General features: G+C 41.1%; 1 pseudogene; it reads right to left on the bottom strand.

Moving 5' to 3' along the window:
- Positions 1-118: 118 nt before the first annotated feature.
- LOC102423664 lies at positions 119-1,499 on the bottom strand (annotated as a pseudogene).
- Positions 1,500-8,629: the final 7,130 nt, after the last annotated feature.

The raw sequence follows: 8,629 nt of genomic DNA, 5'->3' as shown, positions 1-8,629 counted from the left end.
ACAAAGTAACAAGAGTGACAGACCTGAAATTACAAGCACCAAACAATGCAATCTAGTTGTTGTCCACTTTCATTGGCAAATACAGCACAGAGGACATTGTGTGAGGATCGGGCTGCCATCAAAGAGGAGGTGGGGCCAGGTTTCTTTCATTATCCTCTTTTAAACTTAGGTCTTCTGAAGCAATATCTAAAGGCATAATATCTACACAGTCCATAGCACTAAATTCTGCCATCCCCGCCTCCCACCTCGTCTGAAGAGGAGCTCTCTTCGCCCAGGAAAGTAGATGGAAGGAGCTCCTGGACGGGCTGCCGTCTGCACAGTCACTTTCTATGGATTGACGCTCTGTTTCTAACATGTTAGGATCATTCCACCTTGTTAAAAGAAATTGGGAATTCTGGAGAGTGTGCTGACGTTCTGTGTTAACTGTGTTGGTTGTTGGTGTGATGGTGTGATTGTAGCGGTGAGCCTGTGTTAGTGCACAGCTTGTGTCACGTGTGGTCTCCAGTTGCTGGCAGTTCTAACTGCAGCTGCATCTACAGTTGTAATTGAGAAGCACCAGGGCCAGAATTAAGCTATCCTCCTGCAGAACGTCTCACTCCTGACCACTGAGATAAAAGCTCAGCAATAGGATCCGTGGCACCCCTATTGCTCGGAGAACATGAACTCTGAGAAGTAGAAAGTCCACCAGTAGAATTGCTAGTAAAGTGCATGTTTGGCCCTGGCCAGTGTGGCTAAGACAGCGTATGCCTGCCAACCAAATGATTCCAGGTCAAGGGTGCTATCTGGATTGCAGGTTTGATCCCTGGTCCTGGTTTGGGTGCCTGCAGGAGACACATCCCAATCCATGTGTTTCTCTCCCATCAATATTTCCCTCTCTGTCTCTATTCCCCTTCTGCCCTTCCTCCTTTTCACTCTCTCTGAAAAGCAATGGAAAAAATATCCTTGGGTGAGGATTAACTAAAAAAAATGAAAAATAAAAAATTTAAAGTGTCTGTTTGATCTATGAGCAGGAGGACCTCCTAATTCCCAGCCAAGGTGAAACATTCTAGGTACATGTCGAACACCACCCAGTTCTTCTAAATCTCTAGGAGTTGTGTGTTCAAGTGTAGGATGAGCTGCACAGTCGTTTATGGCAGGACCAGGGCCACCTCCAGGTAGTGCTGCACAGACAGGCCAGATCACTTCTGTTGATGTTTCTGCATGTTCAGAAGCAACATGTTTGTGAAGAGGTGTCTCTGTATAAGCCATTTTTCCACAATAGGGACAAGTAAAGGGCTGTGGCTGCTCTGCAGAGAAAGCTTCCCCACCATAGTACAAATCAAATTCTACCCTTGCTAGTATGCACTGCACTGGGTGGTCAGTTGTATGCCCTGTTGTTGCACTACTTTCATAACAAGATGCACCAAGACAATAACTGTAGCAAATTAAGCATGTATCTTGCAACCTCAAAATTTTCCTTTTAAACGTGCATCACAGCTGACACCCTCATGTTGGGACATCCTAACAGCAGATGGCACAGCGGGCTGCAGTGTTCCCTGGCAGGTCTTGGTGCTGCCCACACAGGCTCCCCCTGGATGCTCTGGCTTGGCTGCAGCTTCTGAGATGGGTGAGCGGGGAAGTGCTCCCGTGCTGGCGGCCTAATTTCTCCATTTCTTGATTCCTGTTTCTAAAATCTACATCCAGGCATTCTGGGAACTAAAAAGGGTTGTATTAGGACACAACACTCCCTCCTCTAGTGGTGTGTGCCCCTTTGTATGGATTAGGCTGGATCTGCTGGAATCTGATGCTTGAAGGGAGTGACATGGAGGAGAGGAGATTTAGAAATAAAATGGAATCCCAGTGATTCCCCTGAGACAGGAATGAGAGCGGACACCTTTGTTGTTATGAGACTCACATTTTTGGTTCTCTACTTGGAGTAATCTATCAATACTTGGAAATCCTTCCAAGAGATTGAATCAAAGATGCCCACTGTCCTGTGACGGCCGGAGGAAAGCTATGTGAGGAGACAATGATGTGGAGCCGTCAATCTGAAATGAAATATTATTTTATCAGCCAGATGATTTAGGTTTGTGTTCATCTCTAGGTCTGTATTTGTTCTATTGCCTTTAGCATTTGTTGAATTCCATTGAAAGTATTTAGGACTTAATGGTATCAAAATTTAAAAACTAAGCCTACAGGCTAACCTGTGGCTCAGAGGTTGAACGTGAACCTATGACCCAGGATATCAAGGTTCGATTCCTGGTCAGCGCACATGCCCGGGTTGTGGGCTCAAGCCCCAGCTCCCAGTAGGGGGTGTGCAAAAGGCAGCCGATCAGTGATTCTCTCTCATCATTGATGTTTCTATCTCTCCTTCTCCCTTCCTCTCTGAAATCAATAAAAATATTTTTAAAAATTAAAAAAAAAAGCAAGCCTGGAAGTCCAGCCATTTTGCTCTCAGGAGAAATCTCCCTGTTAGAAAACCTGGAATATGACAGCTTTATATTACTAGCCGAGTTTAGTGGACAATGCTCTCACTTTTGATAGGGTCAATGTGGGAGAAATAGAGCACACCACTTGGGTTCAGTTTAAGCCCTGAGAAATCGCTGTGAAGAGCATTACAGGAAGCCTCAAGTTTTGCAGGGACGCTTTTCTAGAAAGCAAGCTAGGTAGGGGGCAGGGAGGGGAGGGTTATACCTCAAAGGAGCCTGGCAACAAGCAAAAGGAAAAGGAAGAAGTCCTGGGGAGGAGGATATGCCAAGCTGAAAGGCAGATCCAGAAAGGTGAGCCAAGTCTGATGGAGTCACAAACACAGTGAAGTGGCAAAAAAGGCAACGTTCCATTATTGAGGGTGATCACAGCCCTGGAGATGACCTGTCTTCTAGAGAAACAGGCAGAGGTAGCAACGCACATCACATCAACTGCTACAGGATAAAGGAGATGTTTTCTGGTGAAAGAGACACTTCCACATTCTGAGTGTTTGAGCCTTTTGTATACAAACATACATTGCAGTTGACCCTTGGACAACACAGGTTTGAACTGCACAGGTCCATTTATACATGGGTTTGTTTGTTTTTCAATAAACACATACCATACTGTAAGTGTATTTTCTCTTCCTTATGATTTTCTTAATAACATTTTCTTTTCTCTTGGTTACTTTATTGTAAGAATACAGTATGCAATACATTAAACATACAAAATATGTATTAATCAACTGTTTATATTATCGGAAAGTCTTCCTGTCAACAGTAGTTGAGTTTGGGGGGAGTCTAAAATTACACATAGATTTTTGACTGCACAGGGTGCCAGCACCCCTAACCCCTGCTTTGTTCAAATATCAACAATAACTTTGAAATTAAAACACACACACACTAGCAGAATTAAGGAAGGAGGGGGGGAAGGCATGAAAGGCAAGAGAGAAGGAAAAGGAGGGAATGTATATCCTCACCTCAGTTTCCCAATAAGGCATGAAAGTTCTTCATACACTCTTCCTCCTTTGCACTTATTGGTGTCCCAGATGCATATCAGGGATGAGGTCCTCTTGGGGCAGCTGCACAGCTATGGCACCAGGTAGATGGTTATCAGGAGCAGTTTGGGAAGATGGAACAATATCCCTCCGCTCTACTATGGAGACAAGACAGTCAGCCCATGAGGCTGGTAGCTTTCCCTGGTGGAGGCAGACTTGCCTAACCTCTTCCCAGAAGGCAGGACAGATATTTGTGTTTTGAACTAAGAAGATGCCCTTGCCATTACCACCCACCCTTACCTCCCCACCCCTTGCCAGAGGAAAATGATTTTTCTAATTCAGCAAAGATAAATAGATTTGATTTCCATTTTATGTATCTAAGAAAAAATGTAAAATAAAACCCACCAGGCAAATGTTCATATCTTGCTCCACAATGGATTTGAAAGCAAATGTGAGAACTTTCCATTTTTCTTTAACAATTCCCTTCCCCCGGGTGTGCACTTATTAAATCACTTTCAATTTATTAAGCAACCACTATGTACTAGGGCCTAGTAACTAGGCACAGTGCCTGGTGCTAAAAATACCAAAGTGAAAAGTTGTATCTCTTCTGACGAGGAGTTTAGAAACACATACATGAATTGAAATTTTTATGTTTGCTGCTATGGAATATGGTATGAAAAGTGGTGCACACACAAGGAAAAAGGTATCGAAGTCTGCCTGAGAATTCAGGAAGTTTCTCTCCACTGAAGTACAGAGACTTGTTGCAAAAAAGCATTCCAACCGTACTCCTTTTCCCTCACTGTTCTTCTCCTTGCCTTTTCCACTCCAATGCCCTTTAGTAAAATGATTGTGGGCAGGGTTCATCCCACACACAAAAAGGAAACTAAAACCTGATATCAAGTGTGTTGTCTCAGTTGTCTCATTGTTTTGATTTATTTAAACTTCAATTCCAAGTAGGTGACCAACCATCCCAATTTTTCCAAGACTGAAGGGTTGTCTGGGGCTTAAGCCATGCAGTTTTTAAACCAGGATGGTCACATATACTCCTAGAAAAATACAACCTTCCAAAACTCAATCAGGAAGAATCAGAAAACCTGAGTAGGCTAATAACTACTGATGAAATTGAAGCAGTAATAATAATAATTTTTTAAAAAACCTCCCAGCAAACAAAAGCCCTGGTCTAGATGGATTCACAAGGGAGTTTTACCAAATATTCAAAGACGAACTAACACCTACCCTCCTCAAACTATTCCAAAAAATTTAAAAGGAACACTTCTAAACTCTTTCTATGGGGCTAACATTACCCTAATTCCAAAATTACATAAAGACACAACAAAGAAAGAGAACTACAGGCCAACATCCCTGATGAACATAGACACTAAAATCCTCAACAAAATTTTAGCAAGTCGGATCCAGCAATACATTAAAAATATCATACACCCTGACCAAGTGGGATTCATGCCAGAGATGCAAGGCTGGTACAATATTCACAAATCAATAAATGTGATACATCACATAAACAGATTGAAAGACAAATATCACATGATCATTTCAATAAATGCAGAAAAAGCATTCAACAAAATCCAACGCCTTTTTTGATAAAAACTCTCAGCAAAGTGGTAGTAGAGTGATAATACCTCAACATAATAAAAACCATATATGACATACCCACAGTCAACATCATACTCAATGGGCAAAAACTAAAACCACTTCCCCTAAGAACAGAAACAAGACAGAGATGCCCTCTTTCACCACTCCTGTTCCACATAGTACTGAAAATCCCAACCATAGTGATCAGAGAAGAAGAAATAAAAGGCAGCCAAATTGGAAAGGAGGAAGTAAAACTCTCATTATTTGCAGATGACATGATACTGTACATAGAACACCCTAAAGGCTCCATCAAAAAACTACTAGAAGCTTTTATTTTGATGTAGTCCCATTTGTTTATTTTCTCCTTAGTTTCCTTTGCCCTAGGAGCTGTATTGGTAAAGATATTGCTACAACATATGTCTGATATTTTGCTGTCTATGGATTCTTCTAAAATTTTTATGGTTTCCCATCTTATGTTTAAGTCCTTTACCCATTTTGAGTTTATTTTTGTGTATGGTGTAAGCTGGTGGTCTAGTTTCATTTTTTGCATATATCTGTCCAATTTTCCCAACACCATTTATTGAAGAGACTGTCTTGCTCCATTGTATGCTCTTGCCTCCTTTGTCAAATATTAATTGAGCATAATAGCTGGGTCTATTTCTGGGTTCTCTATTCTATTCCATTGGTCTATATATCTGTTCTTGTGCCAGAACCAGGAAGTTTTGAGAACAGTGGCTTTGTAATATAGCTTGATATCTGGTATTGTGATCCCTCCAACTTTGTTCTTCTTTCTAAAGATTGCTGCAGCTATTCGGGGTCTTTTTTTATTCCAGATGAATTTTTGGAGAGTTTGTTCTAGGTCTGTGAAACATGCCGCTGGTATTTTAATGGGGATTGCATTAAATCTATAGATTGCTTTGGGTAGTATGGACATTTTAATGATGTTGATTCTACCAATCCATGAACACGGTATATTCTTTCATTTGTTTATATCTTCCTCTATCTCTTTTTTCAATGTCCTGTAGTTTTCCGAGTACAGGTCTTTGACCTTCTTAGTTAAGTTTATTCCTAGGTATCTTAATTTTATTTTATTTTTTTTGGTGCAAGGGTAAATGGGATTGGTTTTGTTTGTTTGTTTGTTTGTTTGTTTCTCCTTCTGTGAGTTCATTATTGGTGTATAAAAAAGCCATAGATTTCTGGGTGTTAATTTTGTATCCTGCTACATTGCCAAATTCATTTATTAAATCTAGTAGTTTTTTTATGGATGGAGTCTTTAGGGTTTTCTATGTACAGTATCATGTCATCTTCTAATAATACAGTTTTACTTCTTCTCTTTCAATTTGGATGCCTTTTATTTCTTCTTGTCTGATCGCAATGGCTAGTATTTCCAGTACTATGTCGAACAGGAGTGGTGAGAGTGGGCATCCCTGTCTTGTTCCTGCTCTTAGGGGAAATGGTTTTAGTAAAAGAAACCATCAACAAAACAACAAGAAAGCCCACAGCATGGGAGACCATATTAACCAATGTTATATCTGATAAGGGCCTAATATCCAAAATTTATAGGGAACTCATACATCTTAACAAAAAGGAAGATAAACAACCCAATCAAAAAATGAGCAAAGGACTTAAATAGACACTTTTCAAAAGTGGAAATATAGAGGGATCAGAGATAGAAAGCAGCTCCCTCAGCCCCCACAGTGCCTGCATTCTGAATGTTCCATTCAGAAACATCTAAATACCCATTACAGAAAAATATACTTGCATCGTTGAATAAGGGGGAAAGTTCACAGCTTGGTGGTCTTGGTTTTTATGCTTTCCAATATTTCTGCTCCCCCAAAGTGATAACTGCTTTGGGGGCATGTAGTATGAATGAATGCTCTCTCCCCAGGCTGCCTGCCACAAGGGGAGGAGGTATTTGCCCAGAGCTAGGCCTCTACCTGGTGTGGGGCTAATTAGGACATGTGGTCCTTACTGCTTCTGTGGTGTGGGTTGGCCTGTGGATGGATTTTCCATGCAATCTTTAATTTTTTTTCTCTTCACATTCTCCACACTGCACTAAAATTACTCCCCGGAAAAGCATTTATCTTTCTTATTGCCGCTCCACAGCCTGTCCCCTGAGAGGATTTTCAGGAAGGACTAGCTGGTACCTGTAAAATACCCACTGACTCTCACAAGTGGAATATCCCAAGAAAATCCTGTTTTCTTTTCTCCTCTATCCCTTGCTTACTACCCACTCAACTTGTAAACTGAGTAAAAAGATTTCAACATTTTCCATCCTTTTCTTCTACTTTTTTGTTTGTTTGTTTTGGCAAAAAAAAATATTTCAAGAAGAACTTTTATTTCCAGTACCTGTAACTGACTTCCAGAAACAGATGAGAAAAATTACAGTGAGAAACCCCAGTCTGTCATGTGTTACGATACCTCTGTGTGTGTATTTGTCAAAGAACTATTTCCTACCAAATTTTTAACTTTTTTTAATATAAAAAAATAAATTTATGATGGAATATTTGGAAATACCAAAACAGAAGGAAAGAAAACTTTCACCAAGCTAAAAGCCAGAGGCCCCAGGTATTAATAACTTAGGATATTTTTCCATTATTTTATTTCCTAAGGTTATTATTTTTATATGCTGTTTTAGATTTCTGTAGAGGCTCATCAACTCACTTCAAATGTTTCCTTCCCTGAGAATCCTTTCCTGAGCCTCTCTGGCTCCAGGTGTGGCTGCCCCTCCATGGTCACACCTATCACGTCAAATAGTAAATATTTTCTGTGCACACATTTGTGTCACTCACCAGACTAAGGGCTCCTTTCTGGCGGGGACTTTCTTTGGTTCATCCTAATTATTCCAGGATCTAGTGCACAGCATTAAATGCAACAATCAAAGCAAATATTTATTTGCACAATCTCCCTGCCAGGGGCAGTCACTGAATGTAAATCAGTGAACCGAGCAATTATCACAGGTCATGTGTGATGAAGAGGGCGGGGCCATGACAGGAGAAGGAGGACTTGAAGGAAGACAAGGGCCAAATCAAACAGAGCCAGATGAGCTGTACAGTGAGGAGCCACTGAAAATTTTATGCAGCCATCGCACTTTTTCTAGATGCTGTATAGAAACAGATTAGAGCTGCCTTCCCCAAGTGGAAGCAGGAGACCACGTTCCAAGTGGAGAGTGGCTTGGACTATAGGGACAGAAGAGGTGGTGGCAACAAGTGGACAAACAAGAGGTATGTTTTAGAGCTGGACTAGATAGGAATTTCTGACAAACTGACTCTGAAGGTAAGCAAACAAAAGACACAAGTTGGTCATCCAGTTTCTGGATGGAGCACGTGGGTGATTTATTGAGATAAGGAAGACGGAGGAGGGGCGAGCAATAGATTGAAGTGGCAGGAATGAAGAATTCATTCTGGTACATATTGCATTTGAGAGACTTGTGAAACAGCTATGTGAAAATGTGGAGTAGGCAGTGGGTTACATAAGTCTGGAGTTCAGAGGAGCAGTCTGAGCTGAGGCTGTAAATTCAGGAATCACCAGCAAATAAGTGTTATTTAAATCTCTGGGTCAAGTTGAGACCACCCACAGGGATTGCGGCAAGAGAAG

This window comes from Myotis lucifugus, unplaced genomic scaffold (assembly GCF_000147115.1).
Source record: "Myotis lucifugus unplaced genomic scaffold, Myoluc2.0 scaffold_29, whole genome shotgun sequence".
NCBI classification, from domain to species: domain Eukaryota; kingdom Metazoa; phylum Chordata; class Mammalia; order Chiroptera; family Vespertilionidae; genus Myotis; species Myotis lucifugus.
Note: the sequence above shows the minus strand (reverse complement) of the source record. Positions and strands in the feature narration are given on the sequence as shown.